A 26,823-nucleotide genomic window follows, 5' to 3' on the forward strand; every position below is an offset into this window, starting at 1 on the left:
AGAAGCAGCTTGGTGCCGGTCACTTCTTTTGAGAGCCAAAATGGTAGCTGAGCTCTCTTGAAAAATTGGGCTTTAGGCACTGAACTACCATTAATGGAAAGATTTCCTTTGACTTCAGTGGCTCTTGAATTAAACCATTGGTCATGGTTTTACAGGTGTTCTGATTGCTTGTGTAAATAGGAATGAATTCCCCTGTTACACATATATATTATTAAGCCAATTCAACATGGCCTTGAAGCAACCATTCTGCAGATAATTTAAATGTAGCTTTCAGACTTTTTTCTCACAAACGCCAAATGCTCCTGTTCCAAAATGTTAGTGTTTATACCTTGTTTTCCTTGTGTGTTCTTGCTTTGCCACAAGTAGTGCATTCATTTTGAGGTGGAGGTTCGGGTACGCAAGATGCATTGAAATTGCAAGACGGCAAACCCAGGAAAAAAACTGAATTGATCAGAGTTTATAAATGTTAAATGGAACTTCTATCACATCATCTTGCTACTTCTGCAAATAAGATTCTATCCTGTACTTACTCAAAGCATCATGAGATTTATTAGAAAATATAGACAGTTGTGTAACTGTCTGCAGAGATGGAAAAGATGTTATTGAAAGAGCTTCCCAGAAAGCTAAAGAATTTAATGGTGGTTCTTCTGTTGTGTGTGTAGCAAATGAATATATTTTTTGTTTTAAAAAAAAGTCTAACGTAGTGTAGTCAAAAGAAAAATGCAGCTAACATTTGAGTGACTAGCTTATTGCGGTCAACCTAACTTTCATATTCTGTACTTGGTAAATAAATATTTGAGGACAAAGTTTGTTAGCAGTGCTGAAAATCACTCAATAATACCTCATCTTAGCTTAGTTATTTCAGAACTTTGTGTTTCACTGTAATGTCTCAATCTGTAGGACTAATCCTTTCTTGCCATCCCTACTGTTTAATGTAGGCTTTTTTAAATCCTAAGAAGCTTTATTCCTTTGTAAGGCTTTCAGAAGTCTCTCTCTCCTTAATGATAAATGTCAACAAATTACATCAGGGTATCTTTGACAACAGCAAGGGAAAAGTGTAGTTTTCAGTCTTTGGTAGGTTCTGTTTTACAGTATAGCAACAAAGTAAACTAGGTTGCACAACATTTACAGCAATGAAGGTAATGGTTTCTGTGAGATCCCTTATTCTGCTGTAAGGGGCAGAATAAGGTTACTGTTTTTTAAAAAAAATAGTGTATTTCTCTGTTTGCATACAGTGCTGACCGTAAGTTTGGAGATATGGTCTTCACAGTCTCCCTATGTACTTTTCTGCTGGGATTTGCCATTGTGCCAGTGGCTGATAGCAAGTACCCAAAGTTGCATGGTATACAGTCTGGCACTTTTCCGTTCCTTGCAATTCTTCTAGTTCTGTTCCTTTCTTTCATGGGTCATGAAGACTTACAAACCTCTAAACCTTTTGAGGTAGGTTAATAGTGTAACATTTGTTCTAACAATGGTGGAAATGGAGAACCAGAAAGTCAGTGGAAGAGCAGGGAATAAGCCTTGTCTACATGGGGGGATTTAACCTGACTCCAACCTCTGATGTAGCTGCACTCACTCAAACTGCTAATGACAGTGAGTACTACTTACTTCCATCTGTGGAGCTTAGTGGCTTTGCCTGTTTGTGTTGGCGGTGCTACCTCATGGATAAATGGCTTTGGGGTAAGCTCCCAGTATACACCAAACTTAGATTATTGTAGGAGTCGTAACTCTACTTATTGAAATGTTAAATTGCATAAAGAGATTTACTATTTTTTTCATGTGAATCTTATTGTATGCATGAAAGGATTGAAAAATTCACTCACCCCGGTGAGTACAAGTCTTAATATAAGATTCTGTGGATTGAAACCTTAATTTAAAAGAAAAATTGCTGGCCCTCTGAATGTGAGTGGAAAGTAAACTGATTCAGTGCTCCTTTTGGCTCCATAGCCCTCTCCAGTGCTGCTGCTCACAGCCTTATTTAGCATCAAAGCAAAAACTGTCAAGGCTCTGGTGAGTTTCATTGCTGTAGTTCAGAACTCTGAGGGCAGTGGCAAAATGGCAAATCATGCCAATTTTACTCTGTTTGGAAAATCTCAGATTTGTAGGAGGTGAAATTGGACCCCAAAAATGGAGGTGTGGGGAAGACTACACGAGCAGAGGTCAGCCCACTAGTCAAAAGGGGGTCTCTTTTTTCAGCAACTTGCTGGAGGAACTGTCAGCTTATCAAATGCTTATTAGCCACAAGCTGATTCCTTATTAGCCACAAGCTGATTCCTTCTGGATCATTAGCTGATTCCTTAGCTGATTCCTTATTAGCCACAAGCTGATTCCTTCTGGATTCTCAGGATTAGGTCTGGGAACAGCACCCTGATAAGAATTCAGTCATCTTCTACAGCAACTGGAGGTCCCAGTGAGAGCCTGGAGTATTTTCATTACCACTTCACCTTCCTGGTCAGACCCACCTCTTGGTTGGCCTCTGCTAGGTGTAGGTTGCAGGTTAGCAGGTGTCTGGTAAACTTTTAAACATGGATTTTGTGTTAAATGGAGCTGTATCTCAGGTGGTCATGTTTTTAGAGTGTCTCTAACTTGTGGGAAAGCTTTAAAACCTATTAAGATTTAAATTTAGAAAACTCTTCACAGGTCTGGGAAGTTACTCTGTATTTCAGTACTCTGTATGTAAAGGTGTGAGAACTTATATATTGTGTAAACACTTAATTCTTGTTTCTTGGTTAATTTAAATGTAGTGCTAGTTCTTGAGAATTTGAACATCTGTTTTTTGAAGTGTGGAGCTCCAGTTACTGCATAACTGAATACTGTGCTTAATGGATTAAGTAGTATACATGTCCATAGTGGGTTGCCAGGATGGCTCCGAGCTTTCATTGGATTTTTGGTGCTGCTTTTATAACTAGCAGTGAAATTCCAACTTGACATGGAGTACTTCCTGTTGGCATAATGATTAATGCACAGTCTAATGCCTCCACGTACATGAATCCTATGTGGTCATGTAAAGTAGGTCACATTTTTAAATCCTAATTTTATCAGTGCCATTTTATAGGGATAGCAATGTTCTAAAAACCTCTTAACACAGAAAATTGGTGCATCAAAATGAAAAAATGTAGATGTGCTAACTGCATTCCACTTTCGTGAGGGAGATCTAGAAGAAAAACTTGCTATCCAAAAGCTTAGAGATTTAAGTACCTAAATATTTTTCTTTAATGTATTTTAGAGCGGAAAATCTTCCCTGTTGTGTAATGCTTCCAAAACCTTGAGCAGCTGCAGAATTTTATATCTGAACATGGAATGCTTTAGCTGTTTAATGGCATAGAATTTTTCAAGAATTTACAGCATTTTCAGTGTACTCATAGCATGTCTGCTCCAGAGCTAGATTTAAAAAAAAAAAAAAAATTTCCACCGATCAATAATGTAATACTCCTGAAGTACTTCAGTTATTGCTCCCCTTGTTATTGGAATGGGGCCATTTTAGCATGGCCCTCATCCGGAGATGAACAAATTTGATAGTCTCAGTGTAGGATTAACTTTGGATTTGTAAATCACTTTTAAACACTTGTGTTTACAAACCTTTCAGCTTTTTTTATCAATCATTTGCCTTTTACTGTACTCTCCAAGTTCTTAAATCCAAATTGCAGTAACTGGTACACTTTTTTTTTTTTTTAAAGGTTACTTTTAGTTCTGGAATATTGACATTTAAGTGCTATACTTAACAAATCTGACAACACAGGATTTAACAGGTGTTCATGTGGGACTTCATGGTGGCTGCAGGAGTAGAATAAGACTTTTCTGTTCCAAAACCCCATCCCATATATGAGTGCTATGAGCATTATAGGGCCTCTGACACAGATGAGCTATTCATATTTCATTCAACAGAGGAGTGAAATATAGCTAAGAGTGAGGGAATAGATAAGCTATTACCAGCAGGACAGTGGGGTGGGAGGAGGTATTGTTTCATATTCTCTGTGTATATATAAAGTCTGCTGCCGTTTCCACGATATGCATCTGATGAAGTGAGCTGTAGCTCACGAAAGCTTATGCTCTAATAAATTGGTTAGTCTCTAAGGTGCCACAAGTACTCCTTTTCTTTTTATTGGGTGGTTTGTCTATTCACTGAAAGTGAGGCAGGTACCTTTTGAATTCTGAATGAATTGTGCTTGTTCATGAGTCATAGTGAGCAGTCTCCCTCCCTAGTTTTATCTTCAACCTTCAAATGTGTTTTGAAACAGTCTGCTGTGCAAGTAGTCCATGCTCTGCACACATAACAGTATGAAGTTATATGAGCAATTGTAGATCAATAATTCTTAAACTTCAGGTAGCTGTAGTCTTAAGCATCAGTTATGGTGTTTTTTTTAAAGCAAGAGGGTGAAATTAATGTCCTACATTCTGGCCATGTAGATTTTCATACATAACTGCAGTATGTATTCAGTGTGAATATACTGCACCATTGGACTATCCTTTTCCATTTCTCGGAAGATAGTGGAAGGCAATTATACTAACAGGCTAACTTAGCACTTACTGTCTCTTCACATGCTTTCTTAAAGGACATACACTTTTCCCCAGAAAAGTGTAAATGTTCAATACCCAAACAAACTTCAATTAAAGTCTGAAATTTAATGGGTGTTGACTTGAGGCTTAAGAAGTATGTGGCTGTTTAATAGTAACATGTACTAACTATACTTCTCAGCTGACTTCCCCACATGTTAAAAAATTCAGTGATTGTATTGCTGTGGAAACGAAGAGTAACTTTTTAGTAGGTCACTTCAGTTGACTGAGCTACAAACTAACAACATTTTAAATGCATATTAGTCTACTTGATGAATAAAACAAGTCAGCAGTAGCTCATCCTTTCTTTAAAAGACAACTGGATTTGTAATGTGTGGACGAATAGACAGAGTTCATAAGGTAAGATGATTTTTTCACCACAAAAAACTGCAAAAGGCATTTGTAGGTGCTGAAATGCTAATTTAAGTGCCATCTTGCTCAGATGTGAGGTCATTTGACTCTCAGTAGGAACGTGTCCACTAAACAACTGTTAACTAGTTTCCCACATGCTTGACTCGCTAATAGAAGCTTTATCTGACATTTAAAATTGTCTGTTAAACCAAGCTTCAAATTTCAGTCTGTTCTTTAAGGCTTAGGCTTTCAATGCTGCTTTCACACAGCCTTGTCGAAAAGAGTGTCTCCAGCATGGACCTTAAATTGATATCTATAAGGGCACGTCTGCGCTACAGGGATTATACTGGTGTAGCTGTGTTGGTGTAGCTATGCTGGCATAGCCCTGTAGATGTGGTCTACACTGACAGAAGGATGTCTCCTGTTGGTATAGGAACACCAACTCCCTAAATGAAGCTAGCTATATCAATGGAAGCCCTTTTGGAGAGCACCTGAAGGTGTGAATAACCTATTTATTTCAGTGGGTAATATTGTGAACGCCAGTAATGCTTCAAATGAGTAGCAACAGATTTCACAAAGTATGTAAGAGCATATTTTGACGTTCAACCCAGGATTTTCCTGAAGTGAGTGTGGTTGAAGGGCAGAGGGAAGGTTGGGCATGGGGTGTGTTGAGTGGGTATGAAGGATTTGCTTGAGGAAAGGAAGCGTGGTAGAGGCCTACACCTATTAATGGATACATCTTCCAATATGTATGTGCAATTGGTTTTATTTTCCTAAAAGGGGCTTCACTTTCAACAATTTAACAAACACTGCTTTGAGGTCATGTGGCACCTTAGAGACTAACCAATTTATTTGAGCATAAGCTTTCGTGAGCTACAGCTCACTTAGCTCACGAAAGCTTATGCTCAAATTGGTTAGTCTCTAAGGTGCCACAAGTACTCCTTTTCTTTTTGCGAATACAGACTAACACGGCTGTTACTCTGAAACCTGCTCTGAGGTCAGTAATTTCTTAGATGACTTTCCTGTCCTGTTCAAATGCAACACCTGGTTGAGGAACTGTGAAGTTGGATACCAGGATACCACTAGTGTTTAAATGTATTGAAACATTCTCTACGCTACTCATTCATGCTACAGCACTTCATGCGAGTGTTGACCCTATAATATACAAAGCTTTCTGCTATGTATAGACCATGTAAAGATGCTGACTTATTGCTAAACACTAGATTAAAAGAATGCATTTAAATAAGTTTTTTTCCTCAGTAGCATGCATGTAGCTTCTTACAACGGACTTTTAGACCACTTACTAATCAAGTTGGCTTTTAACACACCTTAGTGTATTTTTTGTCTTTCTCCAACACAAGGTTTGCTTTTTTTTTTTTTTTTCAGTTAAAGCAACATTTATATAATCCAGTCTGTCCTCTCATTGTGTAGTAGTGCCCTCTACTGGAATGAACGTCAAAGCTGCTCAAGTGTGATCATTTCCCTTTCTAGAGACTGCAGCCAGCAGATAAAACATAAACTACTGCAGCGAAACAATTGATATTGCTCTTATGTTATCTTCGTGTATCATGAAGGAACATCCAAGCATGTTTGAGTGCAGTTTGATCTGTCTCTCTCCTCTTAATCATGTATTCTCAATTTTATTTTAATACGGTGCGTTCCAGTTCTAATATTTTTAACGTCTTTATTTGCATGCAAATTAAAAACACACTCCAAATAGCATCTCCTGACAGCCCATAGAGGCAAAATGGGTGGTCATTCTGCCTTTCACAAAATAGATGCCAATTAAAAACTAGCACAGCTGCAAAGTCTAAAAACCATACAGTGCTGCCATTGTTGGAAGAAAGTCCCATCTCAACCTCTAAAGCTGAAGTAGCCTGACTAATGCTGTTCCATGGAATGCTGGGATTAGAGTCAACCGGTTTCAGATTGGTTTTGTATGGAAACTGACTGAAACAATCTCTGGAATATTCTTCCTCGTGATTCTGTTGCTCATAGGATATGAGTATACAGCTTGAAGGAGAGGAGGCATTGCATATGACAGGCATTTCTACTTTCTAATCTAATGTTTAAAACCTTGCAGTTCACTCCAGTTTAAGAGTAAACATGTAAGGATTGATGAGCTTCACACAGTGAATTAACAAACCCTCAAAAGAAAGGAAGACTGAGTTATACTTTCCAGATATCTCTAATATGTTTGGGTATCACAGGGAGAGTCCCATAACCCTTATTTCCTCTCTAGTGCTGGTTGCTAGGTGTGTTCTACACATGGGTGTATGTGTCATGTGCCCAAGTCTGGAAATTCTAACAAGCAATGTCCGTTGGACTGCATATGCGCAGTGGATCTCCTCGTGCTCCAGAGCATAAGAGGCAATGCGGACTAGTGTGTCTCCAATTCCTTCTTACTGCCACGTGGTCTGAGTTGGAATCCTGTGTTCAGTTTTCTCCAGCTTTTTTGATAAAACCTATAAATAGTTTTTGCCTGTTAGTTTAGCTAGAGTTTTATAGCATAGTTAATGTAGCTTGTTGTCACCTGCTGGGGACTCCCTCCTCCAGGAGTCCTGGAACAATTTTTATAGTGGGGGTGCTGAGCCATTGAACCAAATTGTAAACCCTGTATATAACTGAGTCCGCTTCAAGCCAGGGGTGTGTGGTAGCAACCCTAGTTCCAGAACCTGTGCTGTCCCCATGGTCTGGGACTATGCCCGGAGTCCAGGGGTTCAAGAACTGCATCTCTTGCCCTTTCTCCTTCTTCATCAGCAGCAATCAGCAGCACTGCCTCTACTTCTTGGGTGAAATGCATATTTCTGCAAAGCATAATATGTCCTTCGTTTCCACCAAGAATTCGTGAAACTCATGAGCTTCACCTAAGGAAATATCTGATGGAGAAGGCTCTGAGGCGCCTCTGATCCAGGCCAGGGAGACTCGCCCTATCCACCCTCCCAGTGCATTGGCCTCAACAGACAAGCAGCGCCCCTCCAAGCTTGTGCTTAAAATAGAAGTCTTCAATTCCTAAACCCAAGGACTTTTCCTCCAGGGCTTCCCATGAGAATAGGGGGCACTCTAATGGTTGCAAAGACAGATCTCTGTCAAGGACTGTCAACAAGAGACGCAATCCATCCCCAAGTCTGTCAAGGTGGGTGATGAGCCTTTGCACGTGGACCCTAAGGGACCGACACCACTGAAAATCCCCAGACTGGAGGGTAAAGTGTGCAGGAAGAAAGATCTGTTGGTGACTCCAGCACGGAAGCATAAGGACAGCCATCCACCGGGTCCATCTATGAGCATGGGTCTGGATTTGTCATCAGTACTGACTTCACCTCACTTGCAGGGCTTTCCTCAGGTTTATGTAGTCATTCCATATCCAAGTGATGTCAGACAATGTCACTATGGTCTTTTACATAAACAAGGTGGAGCAAGATCTCTTCCCCTTTGCCTGGAAGTAGTCAGGCTTTGAAACTGGTGCATCAGAAACCGCATCAGTGTCCAGGCCGCATACGTCCTAGGTATTCAGAACTCCTGAGCAGGCACTTCTCTGCAGACTACGAGGGGGAGATCCACCACTGTGTCCTGAGCGAAATAGTCTCTCAGTGGGGAATGCCTCAGTGGGACCTCTTTGCATCCAAAACAAACAGAAATTCCTTAGTAGTACGCCAGAGGAACCATGGGCCAGAACTTCCAAGCCAACGCACTCCTGTTATCAAGAAAAACTATCTCAGATATGCCTTTTCTCCCATTCCCCAGCTTTCACATGTCCTACGAAACATACATCACAACAGGGCCAACATCATTCTTCTCTCATCCAGTTGATCCAGGCAGGTTTGATTCCCAGAGCTCCTGACAATGTCAGCCTGCCTCTAATCCAGATTCATCCCTTCCCAGACCTCTGAACTCTAGATGCGGGTGGGGGACAGAATCAGACACCCCAATCCAATTTCACTCCACCTCGTTGTCTGGTGTTGAGATGGGCATCTGAAATAGAATGCTTCTGCTCAGCACCCGTTACAGGCTATCCTTACTCCTTATTTAAGTAGGAAAGATTCACCAAGGACCTAGCTAAATGGAAGCATTTCTCTGCCTGGGTGCAGCACTGTCAACCTTCTCCAGTCACTGCAGATACTCCAGTCGTTTTAGATTATCGCCTGTCTCTAAAAAAAACCAAAACAAACTCAAGACTTTCTAGTAGCTCGTTATGAGTCCACCTCGCAGTGATTAGTTCCTTCCTCCCACCAGTAGATGGACATTCTGTTTTCACCAGCTCAGATACAGTACTATTCATGGGGGGGGCTGATCAGGATCTTCCAGCCAGTGGTCAGATCTACACCTCCGTGGTCCCTCAGTCTTGTCAACAAGAGTTCAGATGATGATCTTGTGTCAATAAGATATGTGCCATGCCCCCACCCAAAAATTGATTTTTTTCTTTTTTTTTTAGTGGCTATCATTTTGGCGGGAACGGTCAGTGAATTGGGAGCTATCGTGACAGACCCTTCTTATGGTTTTTCACAAGGAAAAGGAATCCCTTTGCCTCCATCTTAAATTTCCCCCCAAGGTTTCTTCTGAATTCAACATCAACCAAAGTATTCACTTACCTGTCTTTTTTCCAAGACCCCACACTTACGGTGAAGAGACTTCACTTCATCATCATCTGATATGCCCTGGCATTCTACCTGCAAAGAACGAAGCTAGCCGTAGCAGAAAGATTGTGAGGTAAAGCTGTAGCCTTTCACAGAATCTTTAAGCGGGCTTCTGGGTGCATTGTTGAGTGCTACAGGTTAGCAAACATCCCGCATCCTGACAGTGTCACAGCTCGCTCCATGAGAGTACAGGCCACCTCTACAGCATCCCTGCAGGAAGTCCTGATACAAGACATACACAGGACTGCCTCCTGGAGCTCCATTCACACGTTCGCTAGACATTACCTGCTAGCTCAGGCCTTTGCTGGAGATGCAGCAGTGAGATCTGCAGTACTGAAAGCATCTTTGTAGCTGGGTTCTGTGCACCCCCCCGCCCTCCCCACCCCACCTCCCCCACCCAGAAGGGGAGAGTTGGACTCAACTCAAATCATTGAGCATTTAAAGTGACTGAAAATCAGAATGGAAACTAAGTCGGCTAAAACTGATGCTTAATTTTTTTTGAATGGGATGTGCTTACTTCAGCTTAGCTACATGTGGCTTCAGACAATTAAGAACTCCTTCTCGTTTGATATTTTTCATTAATATTAGTGTAATCTTGATACTGAGCAGTTAATTGGGTGTCATCCCTACTTTAAATACCATATTTAAACTGAAAAGAGCTTTTAATAAATGACACAAATGTCAATATAAAATTCCATGTGTTCTCAATGTAACTCTAAAGGCGTCAGCCTTCCGGCTTCATCTCCCCCACCATTCATTACCTGATAAGTACTCTTTAACCTTTAAGTCTTTTGTGCTATTTGGATAGCCTTTTAGATCAAATCTTTTCCATTACAACATTGCTGCCTTCACATTGATAACGCAGGGGACCAAAATACCATCCTGTTCATCTGGGAACCAGTAGAGTTTTGAAGTTATTGAAAAGTAATCTGTGTGCTCTATTTCAGTGGTTGGGCAAAAATGGAGCTGGAGGAGGAGAGAATAATGCAGAAATTGGGGGATAAGAAGGAGAAAATTGAGAGGAATAAACTCAAGTATTTTTGATAGTTATATATCAAATATCTAATTTAAAATATACAGTCACTATTTCAATAAAACACTAGACATTGCCCATTCCTTAAAAAGAAAAGGAGGACTTGTGGCACCTTAGAGACGAACAAATTCATTTGAGCATAAGCTTTCGTGAGCTACAGCTCACTTCATCGGATGTTATAGTGTGTATGGTAACACCCATTGTTTCATGTTCTCTGTGTATATAAATCTCCCCACTGTATTTTCCACTGAATGCATCCGATGAAGTGAGCTGTAGCTCACGAAAGCTTAGGCTCAAATAAATTTGTTCGTCTCTAAGGTGTCACAAGTCCTCCTTTTCTTTTTGCGGATACAGACTAACACGGCTGCTACTCTGAAACCTGCCCATTCCTTATCACTGAAAATGGATAGACCATAAAATCCATATGACGGAGCAATGAGAACACTGAACCTTGTTTATGCTAGCACTGTAGAGATGCTGGGAGAGAGAAAAGGGAATACTGATTTTTCCTAATTCTAGACAAGGCCCAGTGCTATCAGTCAAATGCTATTTGAATATCACTAAAATCAACAAGAAGGTGCAACAGGAAGCCACGTTGACTTCCGCTCTATTTAACAGGTGATAAAGTTCCGAATAAGAGGATGAAAACACCCAAGGAATAGCTTGGTTTACAGACTTGCATGAGGGTGCCGCAAACAATTGCAGGTTGTTGTTTTTTTTTTAAGTATGTAGTGGTGTCCCTTTAAACAGAACCTTTCTACCTTTTTTTCTCCTTTTTTAAATTGAGTTTGATGGACCATTCCAGATTTAATCTAAAAATCAGATGTCTGTAGGTCATGTCGGTTCTAGGAAGCAGCATAAAAATTCTTCATTGACCTAGTTAACCCTTTGGCATAAGGTATTAGAGCTGGGCAAATTGCTGATACCTTACTGGCTACATTGACCTGCTCTGACTCTAATAGAGTTCTTCAGTCTAGGAGAGAGAGGTAGAACATGATCCAGTGGCTGGAAGTTGAAGCTAGACAAATTCAGACTGAAGTAAGACATACATTTTTAAGTGAGTAGGGAATCCGCTCTGGGAATTATTTTGGGGGAAGTTCTATGGTCTGTGTTATGTAGGAGGTCAGACGAGATGATCACAGTGGTCCCTTCTGCCCTTGGAATCTGTGAATCTGTATGCTGTCTTCAGTGTTGTGTTCTTAAAAAGAGAAGCTTCATAAGTAATCAAACAGCTTGTCTTTCCCCTACTCAACTCTTCCTAGTGTCCAAAATTGTTTTTATCCTGGTATGAGTCTTTGAGAAAAAATTGTCTCGAGTGAGCATCTTCAGCTTCTTTCTGGAAGAATGTGGAGCTGATTGGATGAGATACACACTCTTACTCTGGGTAAAGCTGCATGTCATGGGGCAGATTGTCTGGAATTAGGGATGTGCCAGAATTGGGCATTTAGTTGCAGTGAGCATAAATGTTGACAGTGTTGGGGGTTAAAAATCATATCAGGTATTATATTTCGATAGTATTCTACCAAGGCTTATTCTGTGATAAAATTCTGTTCTTTCCTGTTTAACAGACTTCAGTAAAAAGACATTGAGGCTGACTGTCTAAAACTTCCATATTTGGATATTCAGTTATAATTTGGAAACTAGCATAATGTTCTGTTGTTGCAACAACTATATAAGATACAATAGGGTATAACTCTGTAATCTGTTAATACTGATTTGGAAATACTGAAATTTAAGGCGGCGAGTCCTTTAACCATGCAAGGCATATAGTAATGGCTTACTAATACACGTCCTGTAGTATCCTATTACTATATTGCAATAACTGCATACGCTAGCTTCAGAACTGTAGACAAACGCCAAAATTTAATTTCACAGCTGTGCATTGCATTTTTCTGTAGAATGCTTTGAAATGAGAAATGCAGAAGGCTGCCTCCAATATTAGCTCCCTTACCTTGTCCAAATTTGTCTTTCAATACTTGTGGTGCTCTTGTCCATCTTGACACATGAGTTCAGTTGGCTGTTGTATCATTTCAACTATAGTTGTGTTGAATGAAGTAATGCTAACATTAGCTGCACTTTTCTCCCCCTCACAGCTGTCAGTGACACAAAAGGCAGTCAGTGAACAGGATTATCTGATCAAGGACGTTAGAAGTCCTTGTATATGCACTTATGTCAGTTATTTCTGAGTAGCAAGGTCAGTCCCAATTATAAAACATTTTATCTAGTGTCATACCTCTGCGTATTGTTTAGCGATTAGCCATGGTTCGTGGCCTGAAGAGTTCACAATCTAAATTAGAAAAATGAAGGGGGAGGAGAAAGGGGGCAAGGACTAACACAAATAAAAATAGTTCACACTAGATAGCAGAATCATAAAGGTAGTTTATTTGTTAGTTCATTCCTCATTTGTACACTTCTGAAGTGCAAGGTCTGTAATGCAGGGACTTACTGCTATTTTAACAGTGTTGTAAAATTCGATATACTTCCATGGATGTTATATCAAGAATAAAGAGGAGATCTAAAATCATCACGTTTAAGTGCCTGACCTATTGGTATCGCTAGGGAAGGGTCTGGTGCCCCAAATGTTAGGCTTCATCGGGGCACACCTTGACAGGCAAAAAGGTTGTTTTTTCAGTTGAGTCAGCAAGAAGTGGACTTGGTGGCAACTTCCTACTGCTGGACAAATAATTCCTCTAGTTTCCTGTCCCTGCAGAAAGTTACGGGGATACCTGGGATTCACTGGCCTTGTCTAGTCTACAGGGGAAATTCAATCTGATCTACGCAGTTTGAGTTATGTGAAAAGCGTAACTCAAATTGACGTAGCTTAGATCGACTTACTGCAGGGTCCACACTCTGCGATGTTGACTGGAGATGCTCTCCCGTCAACTCCCCCTACTCTTCTTGATCTGGTGGAGTACAGGAGTTGATGGGAGAGCAATCTGCGGTTGATGTAGCGGGTCTTCACTAGACCTGCTAAATCGACCGCCGAAGCATCGATCACAGCTCGTCGATCCCCTGTTAAGTGTAGACAAGCCCACTGACTGTTGCTATAAGGAACTACTGTATAAAACTCACTTATTAAAGTGGTTGCTGTTCCCATCTTGAAGCTGAACAGTACTAATAGTAATTCCTCCATCCTGATAGGGAATTGGTGTGGCATCATTGGCAGTTCTCTCTTGGCTTGTACTTTGTCACTGGAATTCAGTGTGGAAAGAGTGCAAACTGCAGTAGCAACTAGTTGTCAGGAATGCGAAGAAGGTGGCGAGTAACACACTTGTGCATTTCAGATTGCGTATCTCTGAGAAACTTCTGAAGACAGTGACAGAATTAGGTGAATGGAATTGTGATAGTGTGGCTGTCAAAATAACTGACTGCTATTCATGATTACTTGTTAGTCTCTTTCAAAATGAACAGTGATCAGTTGCTTTTGTTTCCGTTCACCGCGTGAGATGTGGTGGTACCCAGTTCAGCCTCTTGATACTGTGTTGTATACCTTCTGAGTATGTTCCCAAAGAACCCGTTCTCCATATTCACTAAACTCTTCAAGATCCTAAAGATCCATGTAAGCATAATGCTCCACAAGACTCTATTCTAGTTTGGATGCTTGCTTGTTGGATTTGAGTGTTTTATGTGCCTCCGGGGAGGTGTCAGTTAGTGTTCTGAAACAATTTTATATTGTTCGGTTGTGAGACCTAATACAATGTGCAGCTGGAATGTAGAGGAATGCTGGGACTATAATTTGGGATTAAAAGGTAGCTTGGGATGGAGATGTGAATAAAAACCAAAAGGCTCATTTAGACTTACTGTGGGCAACACCTGGCTCTCTCTGGGTATACTAGGGTAGACTCTCTATATTTAAACACAATAAAAACTAGAGTGCCACCTCCAGTAATAATAATAATAATGCCTGGCTCTTATCTAGAATTCTTCATCCATAGATCTCAAAATGCTTTACAAAGGGTTCATTAGCCCCATTTTACTGATGGGAAAACTCAAGCACAGGGCCAGGGGAGTGACTCTTCCACAGTCATCCAGCAAAGCAGTGGTAGAGCTGAGAATTGAACCTAGGTCTCCTGAATCCCAATCTAGCAGACAACTGCCCGGGATAAGCTATCGCTATAAAGGATCTCCAGTTTCACATACCTTTTAGACAAACGTTAAGGACCAGACCATTTCTGCTGTAAAACTGATTTTTAGTTTTAGTCGTCAGTCTCCTGAGTGGTCGCTCAAAAGCTTTGCTGAACTTGGGAACTATGTCCATTAAAACTTGAAGGTGGAAGAGGAAGCCAGTAAAAATTATTCCTGGAAAGTAAAGCAAGGCTGTTATTAAAAACTAAATACGTATGCTTTTTAAAATCGGTGGGGCTTTTGAGGAGATGTTACCCTAGTGTGCTATAATCTTTAAAAGTCCACATTCCACTATATACAGTAACTAGTTTGATTTTATTTTTTTTAAACTGTTCTTCCCAGCCTTTAACTTTTGATGGTTGTAAGAAAACATGAAGTGCTTTGTAAGCTGGTTTTTGGTTTTGTTGCTTCAATTTATAAATAAGAAATGCTGGAAAATGAACATTTTGTTGTAAAGATGTTTTGAAGGCCACTTTTTTTTTAAAGACTCCTAGAAGAAAAACTGACAATTTAATGGTGCATGATGCAGTAATAAAAATGCCTGTGTGGTTATGTTTAATCCTTTAAAGGAGAGAAAAGAAACACTGTAGTTATCAGCATTCAAAAGGCACGACGCAAGCTTAAATATATGCAAAGCCTTGGAGAGACTGAAGAAATTTACTGACTATATTGCAGAAAGCTTCTGACAGGCGCATCGCATCTTTGAAAGTAAGATTTGAATTATTAAAGCTGTCTTTGTTTATTAAATTGGGCCTCCAGTGAGAAGATTGTATGAAGAAATGTCATGCAGACTTGAGCTGAATTGGGCATAATTTGTAATGGGTATTAAAAGTAAACTTACCTTGTTGGACTAGAACAGTGAGTACATTCAAGTGCTTTAGAAAATGAAAATTCTGGTTTCAGGTGTACAGTAGATTGTGTATTTTAAGTCTCTTCCTGCAGCAGATAAACACACCTCTGTTTAAGGAGACCAGTTTGTTAGTGAAGGATAATCCTTTTTAAACGAAGAGATTTGATGGCAAAGCAGTTCAACAGGGGAGTCTTTGTTAATTTTAAATCAGGAATGCAGGGGAAAGAGATGAGAGCCAAGGGGCGTGCGTGGGGTGGGTGTGGGTGGGGGTGTGTGCGCGCGCGTGTGTGGAGATGGGATGCTTAAAATGCTACTTTTTGGAAAAATTAACTACATGGGGCTTAAAGTGAATTAAAAAATGAGATCATTTTAAACATTTTAATGTGGAAAAAATGTTTTTACCCCTATTGATTCAAGTATAGCATATATCTGCAATTTTTTATGCACGTAGCAATTTATCTTCTGTTTTCAGGAAAGTGGGACCATTGCATTGCGAAATACTTTTTCTTATTCCTCTTCTCAGTTGGACTGTGTAAGAAATATGCAAAACTCACAAAGTAGACGGAAAATCTTCACAAATTATTGTGGGACCAGCACAGACATTATAAACAAAGCACTTCCTAAGAATGTTTAATTTAGGATCTTTTTTTTCTAAAACTTATTTTGTAATTTCAAGGTTTTGGTTACCTCTGCAGTCCAAGTGGAGACAGCATAATTTTGTTTGCGGTTGAAAACTGGGCTCCAATTTTTTGTTAGCGTTTTAATTTTTTATCTGTTCCTTTACTGTAGTTTCTCAAGTGGAACACCATGATGGTTTATTTAAAAATGGAATCCTTTAAATATGGGATTTAAATCTGAATTCTTCAAAAATGTTTAATGAAAGCCATGCATTTTATGACACCAGGAGGCAGATGTCAGGATTTACTCTTCAATTAGGTAGGATTGTGGTGGGAATAGCAGATTAGACTCCTTTGCAGCTGATGCGCTGTCTAGAGGAAGTGACATTTATGCTCTTGATCCTTCAGTGATTCTGCATGTCAAGAACTGAGCCTTGAAATTCGTCAGCAGTGCTGTCTTAAGAGCAGACAGAGCTGAGTAAGAGGATTTTTACAGACAGAAAATTTAAGTACAAATGCTTAAATACATTATTTTCTTTTTTTTCCCTAGGAGATTGGAAAGGAAAATTGTAGGTGATTATTTGAAACTAATGTATTTTAGAATTTTGAAATCTGAGATGCACTAGAGTTCAGAGACCTTCGTTTGATTAAGGTAAGAATATCTTAAGAAAAGTGTACCTTCCCCTTTCGTCTTTCTGCTTAATATGTGTTGTTTTTTTTAAATTTAACTCTATCTAATCTGAGATTCCATATAGTAATGCATTTTAAATGTACATTGCACCCCTGGCATTTAAATGGTTAATGTTCATTCAATGTAATAACTTTCAGCTGCAAAGGGCACATGGGTCTGTCTACAGAAGGTGTTGTGTTGATAACTGGGTTCTGTTTGACCAGAGGAATTAAAGCAGGCAGGAGGAATAAACAGTGTGATTATAGTGCATTTACTCAGAGGAGGAGCTGGTTGGTTGTTTTCATTTTATAGTAAATTAGGTTTCATGTAATTTTTTTCATTTGGCTTGTAAGCAAGCTCAGTAACTACAAGGTGGTTACAGGGCAGAGGAAGTGTTTACAATATCTCGAAGGTAAAATTTTTTAGTTCTGTACAATAAACCAATGAAACAGGAGATCAGGTAAGCAGCTGTTATGGTTATCATGGCAACAGAAAATTACTCAAGTGCTAAGTGCATATTTATCTCTAACCATTTAAGGTTTTTTTTTTGCCAAACAGCTTTTTTTCCTTTTTTAAGGTATATATTAATTATTATTGTCATGTTAGATAAAAATGAGTAGTGATATACTGCCTTTTTTCCTTAAGAATAAGAATGGAACATTGCATATTTGTACTAACATAACTTAGTGTTTGAAAAAATGCTCTTTTTAGCATAAATACATATTGGACAAACTAAACCTGGCTTTTTTTTTAAATATGTATAAGAACCCTCCTGATATTCCTTTTGATGGAGGAGTATTTAAACTGTTTCCTTACTCGTGTGTGGTATAGTTAGCCGCACACAATTTTAGAAAACCAAATTACAAAGGAGGAAAACCAAAATTAGAGACCAGCAAGCCTTCTGGTGTTCCTCTGACATGCTCTGGCTTACAGATAAAAGCAGAGTTTGAACTACTATACCAAAAAAAAATTCAAAGTGTTTTATATTAAAGGAATACTTCAATCGTATGTCTAAAAACTAATATACAGAACCCTTTTTATGTCTAAGAAAATAGAAAATTATGGTTTTTTCTTTAAAATTTAACTCCATGTGATGAGTGTATTTGGCTTATGTAAGGTACTTCTTGTGAATCTCAAACTAATCTGACCATAATGTCCCATGTTCGTAACCTACATTGGTGTATGTGATCTGTCATTATGAGCTGCAGGACTGTCAGATAAGAGGGAGTTTAAAATGTCTTATTTTTTAAATTTGTAAATGGTAGCGGGAAATAGGAGTTGAACTGCTAAAATGGATCCTCCGTTCAGGTGGTAGCAGCATGTTACATAACCAGAGAGACAAATTTCTTCCAGAGTTACACTAGTGCTATGCGTACAAAGCATCCATTTTGTGTTATGAGTATTGTGAATTGTTCCTTCTGTGCAGTTTCTAAATGTAAAAGAATGCAGCAGATCCATTTGAGTTTTGTATCAATCACTTCAAACGTACAACATCCCATCACTTTAGTGTATTCTCTACTAAGACAGCCTCTGAGTTTCAGAAAAATTAGTTTGATTTGTCAATGTAATCATACTCCCCAAACCGTACCATACTTAACTGATTGTAGAATATGCTTTTTTTTATTAACTTGCAGGCAATAGAATTTGACTATTTAGGGAAGAAATAAAATTTTGCTGTCGGGTTTTAAATATATATCCTCTTAAACATGCTTTGCAATCTGCTTATGCAGGCATCATGAGTTTTATATTTAAATTGGAATGATTTTTTTTAGGATGAAAGTGCTTGCAGATCTGAATTGTGAGGGATAGATGAAATTAAGCTGTGGAAGCACTGATGGCAATCTACAAAGCTTTAATGTGTTAATGTAGTCTAGGCGTTATCCATATTTAGAAGCATTTTAGATTGAATCCTGGAGAAATTCAAACTCCTGTCTTAAGCATGTTTCTGAAGTGATGGATGGTGTAGAACAGTAGTATGAAGGAGCTCCTAACGATTATTTTGCTGTTGCTATAACTAAGTCAGAGACGCTAATTCCCCCAAGTTGAGTAAAAAAAAATAAAACTGGGGGCGGGGGGAAGGGGGATGAGTGGTTTGTAAAATGTCTGAGTTTTGTGTAGAGACCTTTTTCTCTTCATGAATTATTCAGTTTTTTGAGTCTGCTATATTGCAGTATTTAATATACTTTAAATGACACTGAGTCAGTTAATATGGTAAAGAGAAAAGATCTAGGTTTATTGATAAATTCTCTTGTCAGTTGTGCAGCAACAGTGAAGAATGGCTTGCTGACTTGAACTGAAAAGTATATTTTATGACCAAAACATACCAATACAGTTTGCACTTGGTGTTATCCCATATTTAAGACTGTTGAGCAGCTCAGAACTAGGAGACCAAACTTAAGCCCTTCGGGATAAGGGACCACAATGCTTTTAGTACAGAGCCCTAACCCCAGTGGGAGGTTTTGGATTCATTACAATATATATCGGACTCTAAGGAGACTGGACATAAATAGGGAGTGAGTGTAATGGACTTCCAGTTGAGGAGCCCAGTAGCATTAGTAAGAAATTAGATTGCTATCTGGCATTAAAGTGGTGGTAAAATTATTTGAACAACTGCCCAGAAGAGTCAGTCAAAGGGGTTAAAAAGGGGATGCTGTCCTTTGCAGAGGTGTAAGTCTGCCCTTGTCTTGTACAACATTTTTAAAAAAAGTTTACAAATATACATGATGAAATTGGGGCCCTTCCACTCCATGACATGGTGGACCCATGTCATTCCATCTGGTCCTGTGTAATAGTTTTAAAGCACGGCTATATGGTGTGCTCTAATAGATCAGTGCATGCAGCATAGAGATGTCTTAAAATGTAATTTGTGTGTGTACAAGCAAATGCTTTAAAGTAGCTTTATTTTTTTCTGAAAGCCTTATTCTCTTTATATTGCTAACGTGGCTAGAAATTGGAGTGTGGCAGTAATACCTACAGAATAGCACACAGCTTGGGAAAGCTGACTGTAGTGTGAACCCTCATTCAACTGTGTCGCTTCCAGCAGGCTGGAGCAGAGGTTCTTAGTTGGACCAGATCACATCTCAGGTTCTGTGGGTTGGTCCTTCTGTTGTTTTCGGAGGTCTCGAGTCCGCTTCTAGTGGAATGCCTTTATCACCTCCTACCCAAATGTGCTTGAGAGCAATTCATGTTCCTCAATATGTATAAACAATGAGCCCTCTGCCCCTTTGATAGCCTCTATGGGAACTTTCAGAGCTAGCTGTGAATTTAAAATCACTTCCATAAACATTTTGGGCTCTTCTCCTGTTCTACTTAATGATGCCTGATAGCAGTCGGTGTTAACCAGGCCAAAATCTAAGCAGTTTTACCCAGCCCCCCCAAATTGTACATATCTGAACTTGTATGTATCACACAAAATCAAACTAGGTGCCTGAAGTGTGTGTTGGACATTCGTGTTGCAAATGCGTAGCCATTAGACAACATCCAATAGTCTTTAGAATTGTGGGTTTCTTTCTGCTTTTGCCCCTTTAGTTCCTGTGATGGAGTCACAGGTCCGATGCTCTGAAACTGCTCTGTATGAAGCCAACCAGGAATCTGGGATGGTGTGACTCCCCTAAGGGCACGCTGTCCAGGGCAAAAAGCCTCTTCAGCTGTGACCTTCCTGGTCTGACTTCGGAGCATTCAGCATCCCTGTTCACACCGTACACTTCCCCTTGGCTGGTCCACCTGGATGGGACCCCTGGGGAAGCCAGAGGGCCCTGCTCCCCAACTCCACAGTCACCCATGACTCTCAGCCAGTGTTGTAAAACAGAAGGGATTATTAGTCAACAGGAACACAGCGTAGAACAGAGCTTGTTAGCACAGAAATCAGTGACTTTCAGCAAAGTTCATTTTGTGGGCGACCTCGAACTGATGCCCTGGACTCCCCCCTCTGAGTCCCAAACTGGAGACTGCCCAGCTTCTAGCAGCCTGACCCCGACACGCCTGTTGCTCCTCCTCCTGGTCTTTGTCTCGCTTCCTGGGCAAAGTGTCACCTGGTCACATCCCCCTCCTGGGTCTCAGGTTATGAAGGGCATTAGCTATCACTTACATGCAGGCAGCTGAAGCCTCCTCACCTGGCCCCAAGGGTCTCGGCAAAAGTCACACACCCTTATTCCCACCACCTAGGCATTGGTGCAATACATGGGGAAACTGAGGCACACACCGTATTCATGCAAAACAGTAAGACTCACGTAGGCTCACATGCAACATAACAAGGGAAAACACCCACTTTGTTACAGCTCCCAAGTCTCGCTTTAACCAGCAATCTGTGAAACAAGTTTTCAGGAAAGTCTTGCCCACTTTAGATAGGGAAAGGCGCATCACCACTCTTGTGAATGACATGATGTTGGGCCCTTTGTGCAGCCCAGTTGCCAACCCTTGATTATGTGAAGTCCACTATAGCTCAGCTGGTCAGGATGAGAACAGTTCAGGAAATCCAGTATTTGGTTCCCATGTGGCCTGGTTCTCATTTGAGACAGACTGTCTCAGATACTGAGGTTCAAACTCACTTGACTCCAAACTACCACATTTTTGAGCTGAGACGTCCTCTCACAAACCACTGGTGACTGCTACTATCTTCCTTTCTTATCCTTCATGGAATCTCACTGGCCTCCTTCACCTTGTAAGTTGGGATTTTGCTGGGACATCCCAAGTAGCCTTTTCTTCCCCCTTTCCCCCCATTATGTTATAGTTGTGTCCATGAGCAGTCTTGAATAAACCAATCAAAGTTGCTTTAACTGAGGGGGACTACAGCAGGAGCCAACATCCACAAAAACAAATACATTTTATTTTGTATATTGTTCAACTGTTTACTTGTGGAGATGGGCCTGGCTGAATTCCAGGGGCAGTGTCCAAGTATGCATTCTTGCAGTTACGGTGAAAGTGCACATCACCCTGTTTCACTCCTTTAGTGTGGTAGTGAGATGTTCTCAAAGTAGGCAGCACAAAAGCAATTTTAAAGATTGTGGTATGGCTAATGGGTACCTACTTTACTTCAAGTAACTAAAATGTTTTATACTCGCACATATATGTAAAAAAAATCTGGGCCTAATAAATTCAAATATTTGTGACAGGAGGACAGTATTGTTCGGATTTAAACCTACAACAACGCAGGCACTAGTAGGATATCTGGAATTCAAACAAAAAGGAGTAATGTGTAAACTTTCTTTGGGCTTTTACAGCAGTCAAAGGATATTTGCAGGTTTTTGAATGTTAAAGATAGAAGGTAAAAAATAAAATAAACATTTAGATGCAAGAAAGAGATCAATACTACTTTTGTAATAAAGTTGGTTTGTGGGGCAATAGAATTATGTAGTAAACATTAACATTTCTTCTTTAAAATCCCCTGATAAGACAGTGGGGCCACATGTGCAAAAGGTCAATGAATTTTTAGTGTCTTTCTGGTGTGTTACCTAAGGTGCATGCTCAGGTTGGGGTGTTTGAACACATTGCAGGTGTGAATGCACATGCCCTGATGTGTGCCTTACAGAATTTGTATGCCTGCTATCAGATGTGTGGGGTTCTCGGCACCCTCCACCCACTTTTTTTATGCACAAGTTAGAAAATTTGGTCTTCAAATTCTTTCCACTCTTTTGTGTAAAGAAGTGCACCTGTCTGTTTGGCCTTGTGTACACTGGCAGCAGGGTATAGGGTATGTGTATGTACATGCCACAGTGAAAAGCACGCTGCACCCACCCTGCAATGTGGCAGTGAAAGCCTATGCCAGGCAGAGGCAGTGGGGCAAGGCTCTGGTACGACACGACACTGCTAAAAATACCATGTGGGAGTAAATGTGGGAGACATTGCTTGAGCATGTAGGGTACTTACCCTAAGGTTCTATCCTGTCTTTACTCATCTGAGTCGTGCCTCGCTGTCCACACTATTTTATACTTGTGCTGGGTGATGTGCAGTGTATGTACTGTACATGCCGCCATAAGTGTAGAACATAGTCTGAGAAGGGGGTACAAGCAGTAACTGCTATTTCAGCTTCCCAGCTGATAATTACATGGAAATATATACCAAATAAAGGTCAGTCTGCACAGCAGTTCAAGTTTCTGAAAATGGCTAAAGCACAGACATTGCCTTGTTTATTTCAAGCACTTTTGCTCTTCTAATGTTAAGAACAAACGGAGGCATGTTATATGTATTGTTAAAGCTGGAGCTACAATAAGACAATACTTGCTACCAATTGCAAATCTTTCAATAAATCTTTCTACTGTCCTCAGTTCTGCAGAGTTTCTGGGGAAGTATTAGAGCTGTCCAAATCAATGAGTAAAAACACAAGTCAAATGAAGGCAGAATAACAAAGCGGTTTCTGTCCTCTCTTGCCTTCAGCTGTAGGCTCTACTAACAGCTTTTTCAATGGCAAGTCTTATGAATATCTTATGAAACAAAACAAAAGAACACCTGAGATAAAATAATGTAGTGGAGATCTGAAGAAGGAAAAATTACTTCCTATTTTTGGTTAATGATGATGTGTATATGTAAAGGAGTTCTTGGCTGTATCGAGACTTATTTTCTCAGTTTTAACTCAGGAACTGGAATGGGAGCTTTCTCTGATATCCGTTGATGGAATGGCATATATGAATCTTTAACAAAGAGTCACTGTACTTTCCACTATATGCACCCGATGAAGTGAGCTGTAGCTCACAAAAGCTTATGCTGAAATAAATTGGTTAGTCTCTAAGGTGCCGCAAGTACTCCTGTTCTTTTTGCGAATACAGACTAACACGGCTGCTACTCTGAAACCTTTCTCCTAAGTGTTCATCAGGAGATTGTGACTCAGGTATCAATAAAAGTGGACAATTTTAAACACTGACTAAAAGTCTTTCCTCCTGTGCACTTATCTTATAGCTTAGATTCTTTCAGGCAAGGGCAGTCTCTTCTGTATCTTACATGAAGTACCTAGCGTGTTGGTTTTTAATAGCATCCAAAAATTTCTTGTGGTGCTTGTAACCTGCTGTAATTTTATATACCCTGTTGTTTCTGGAAGACACTGTTGACAAGACCTGATATTTTTAATATAAAAAGAGGCATGGGAAAAATCCTCTAGTTTCTTTTTATAAAGAACCAAACAAAAACTCAAAAAATTATCCTGCTGCTTTAAAAGCATTAGATCTATATTCAACTCAAAATACAGTTGCAATGGTCAGCTTGAGATACAGCACAAAGTCAGAATTAACATTGCTGCAGCAGCTACAGTTTATTGCTACTGATTCTGTCACCATTTATCCCATGAGTTAATATTCTGTTACACCTTGTAAGAAAACTTTTGTCTGGAAGGGTGTACAGTTTCTAAATATACTCCAGCTGAGGAAGGAGGCAAGATTCAGTGGAAATTTATAGTGGAGCAATCTGGTTCCCGCTGCATGCTTTCATGTGACATTATGGGATCAGGGTCTGCCTCTGAAGCAGCCTGTGGATGATTCCTTTCAAGCTGCAGCTCAGCCCTAGAGCAATAATTTTTCCTCCTTTTTTTGCCTATTTGTTAAGTTCAGAGTGACGTATTAGATATGTCCCTTCACTGCTTCTAGAGGTTTGTCTGAGATTTTAAAACTAATGTTGTGCCCAGCAGTACATAAATATTTTAAGAGATTTTTTTTTTGTAATCTGCATTGTGTCTTATCCTTTCAGTCTTTCACATAAAATTAGTGCTTAGTTTTAATGAACTAATGTCTGAGTGGATTTTGTTTACATCTACATCTAGGTCTTTGGAGCACAATGGGTTTAAGTCTGTCTTATCTGAAGATACGTAACAATCATCTGGAGTACGTTATCTTGGAAGCAGTCTTGTGTGAATACATCCAGAATGTATTCCCTTCCCTGATCTGTTATCAGGGAGGAGAAGTCTTCATGAGATGGAAGGCTAGAGATTTTTTTAAAAATTGATTCAATTCAAAACAAAATCTAGCATTTCTTATTAAACAAGCATTTAGATTCTGATGTATTTTTCTTGTTGAATATATTTCTTTATGAGTTGCTTTAATTAAAATGTGAAATCCTTATCACTTGCTCTTGCAGATCAAGTTAGTGCTGAAAAACATAATTTAGACTAAACTGAATTTTTGGATAAGCTTAGTAACTAATAGTCGAGTCAGTAATAACTGCTTAGATCTTACTGCTTGAATTTCTTTTTTTATTTGGTTTTTCTTTCCTGCCAAAGAGCCCCATGAAGTCACATACAGCATTGTATGTATTTCTTGCACAGGAAGGCTAGTCTGGTTACTTAAAGATGAAAAATACCTAAATTAAGTCATACATGTATTTGAAACCTTATGTTCTTGTTAGGAAAACAAAGTTGATCCATATTTTTTGGCCAAATGCATCCTTCAATTAGTCAAGAGAATAACTGTACACAAGTATTGCGAGAAAGTATTTGATGCAATTTATTTGTTGCACTTTAAATATCTTCACACTGCCTAATCATATGGATAGCTTTTGGTTTGGGATGCAATTATTTTGACAGATAAAATGTACCAAGACTAGTACAATATGTCACATGCAGAGGAGACTTAATTGCTTAGAGGTGTCTGAAGATGTTGCGCTTCTTTATAATTGGTTTTCCCCTTCTATAAATGAAAATCTGTAAAGTTAAATGTTAGTGTAAATAGGAAGATGCAGCTCCTGACATCTTCCTTAGAAGATGAATATGGTATCAGCATCCTGTCTGGCAGATTTGCTAATTGCATTTTTTTTTGTATAGACAAATACTTGACTTGTCTAACAATGTTAAATGGATGCTGAACCTTTAAAACACATTTCTTATAATTTGCTAACTTCAGCTAAAATTGAAATTCTTTCAGATCAAATTAATCTGTCCGCAGCTCTGCTGTTTGGTTTTTATATATAAATTTTTATGCTAACGAAGACACTTGGCCTACCCATCCTCATAGTAGTGGTTACTGGTCCTGGTTATCAGCTGGACCTTTACCTAGCACCTATATTTGTGGGCACTACTATGCTTGCAGTAGTCATGCCCACAGAAATGGAGGCTGTTACCAGAAATTAAGCCCCTCACCTCACTTACCAATATGATACTGCTCATTCAAGTGATCGCCGCTGCTCTTATACTCGCACTGACACAAGGAGAAGCCAGCTTCTATTCCGAGGTTTCAGGAAATACCTAGATCTTGTTGGGGAGGTGGTGGGATAGGTGCTTTTTAAACCATTCTGAATAAATGAGTTTGCAGCAGTGGCAGCAGCAAAGTCTGGCCTGCTCCACACTTTTGTAGTCTTATAAATGATTTACACCCAGCCCAAGTGCTTGACGGTCTCTACTGCTGCACTCTCAAAGTCTCCACTCCTAGCAAGCTAGGGGATCCTTTCAGCCCCTGATGCCAGCCCTGCCACTGACTTGGGAGGGTTTGCCTGCTGGTCCCAGAGCCAAGTGCTAGAGTGTGCTGAGATGGGATGTACAAAATATTGGCATTGGGTTCCACTAGTGAGTAAACTCCCAGGGAACTAAGGACCATCACAAACCTCCCCACCTTCTGCTCCAAGTGCAAGGTGTATTTCTTCTTTGAATATGCATCAGTGTGACTTCCCCACTGTGGGTGCATATATGCCTTGTGCACATGAAATTGGAATGTTTTGAATAGCTGTGTCCAGTGGGGCCACACATGTACCCTGTGCTCCCGTGTGAGGCATAAAGGGTGGAGCGGTCCTGACTCTCGCTTAGTTTCCTTTTAGCATTCATGGCATCAGGATGGAACCCTCACTGCCCAGCCCACTTCGGCGTTTGTCCTTAACTATTTTGTGAAGCAATTATTCACTCTTTGGTCTGTTTAGTTTACCTATTTGTTTTTATTTGGACATTAGTGCACCTAAGGAGAAAGGGTGGGTTTTGATGTCTACTATTACCTAGAGAATTGGCTGACCAGGCAAAGAACTTGGAAAGAAACCATGACAGATCGAGATGCTGCATTAGCCCTTTTCACCCAGTCGCAGTGATC

The 26,823-nt window shown here is 39.8% G+C and overlaps 1 protein-coding gene across 5 annotated transcripts in view; it reads left to right on the forward strand.

The window, feature by feature from the left end:
• Positions 1–26,823, forward strand: part of GLCE (glucuronic acid epimerase) — a 110,662-nt gene that overhangs the window by 22,301 nt on the left and 61,538 nt on the right. The window contains exons 2-4 of one of the 5 annotated variants that reach the window (XM_073304483.1): positions 15,267–15,405; positions 16,337–16,483; positions 16,715–16,816. The exons of 1 other annotated variant lie outside the window; for it this stretch is intronic. The gene's annotated coding sequence lies outside the window, so the exon portion shown is untranslated. Of the gene's footprint in view, positions 1–9,257; positions 9,613–15,266; positions 15,406–16,336; positions 16,484–16,714; positions 16,817–26,823 lie in introns of those variants that run through there. 3 more of the 5 variants (XM_073304484.2, XM_073304482.1, XM_073304485.1) reach the window with 3 other exon arrangements.

This window comes from Lepidochelys kempii, chromosome 10 (genome assembly GCF_965140285.1).
Source record: "Lepidochelys kempii isolate rLepKem1 chromosome 10, rLepKem1.hap1, whole genome shotgun sequence".
Taxonomy (NCBI): Eukaryota; Metazoa; Chordata; order Testudines; family Cheloniidae; genus Lepidochelys; species Lepidochelys kempii.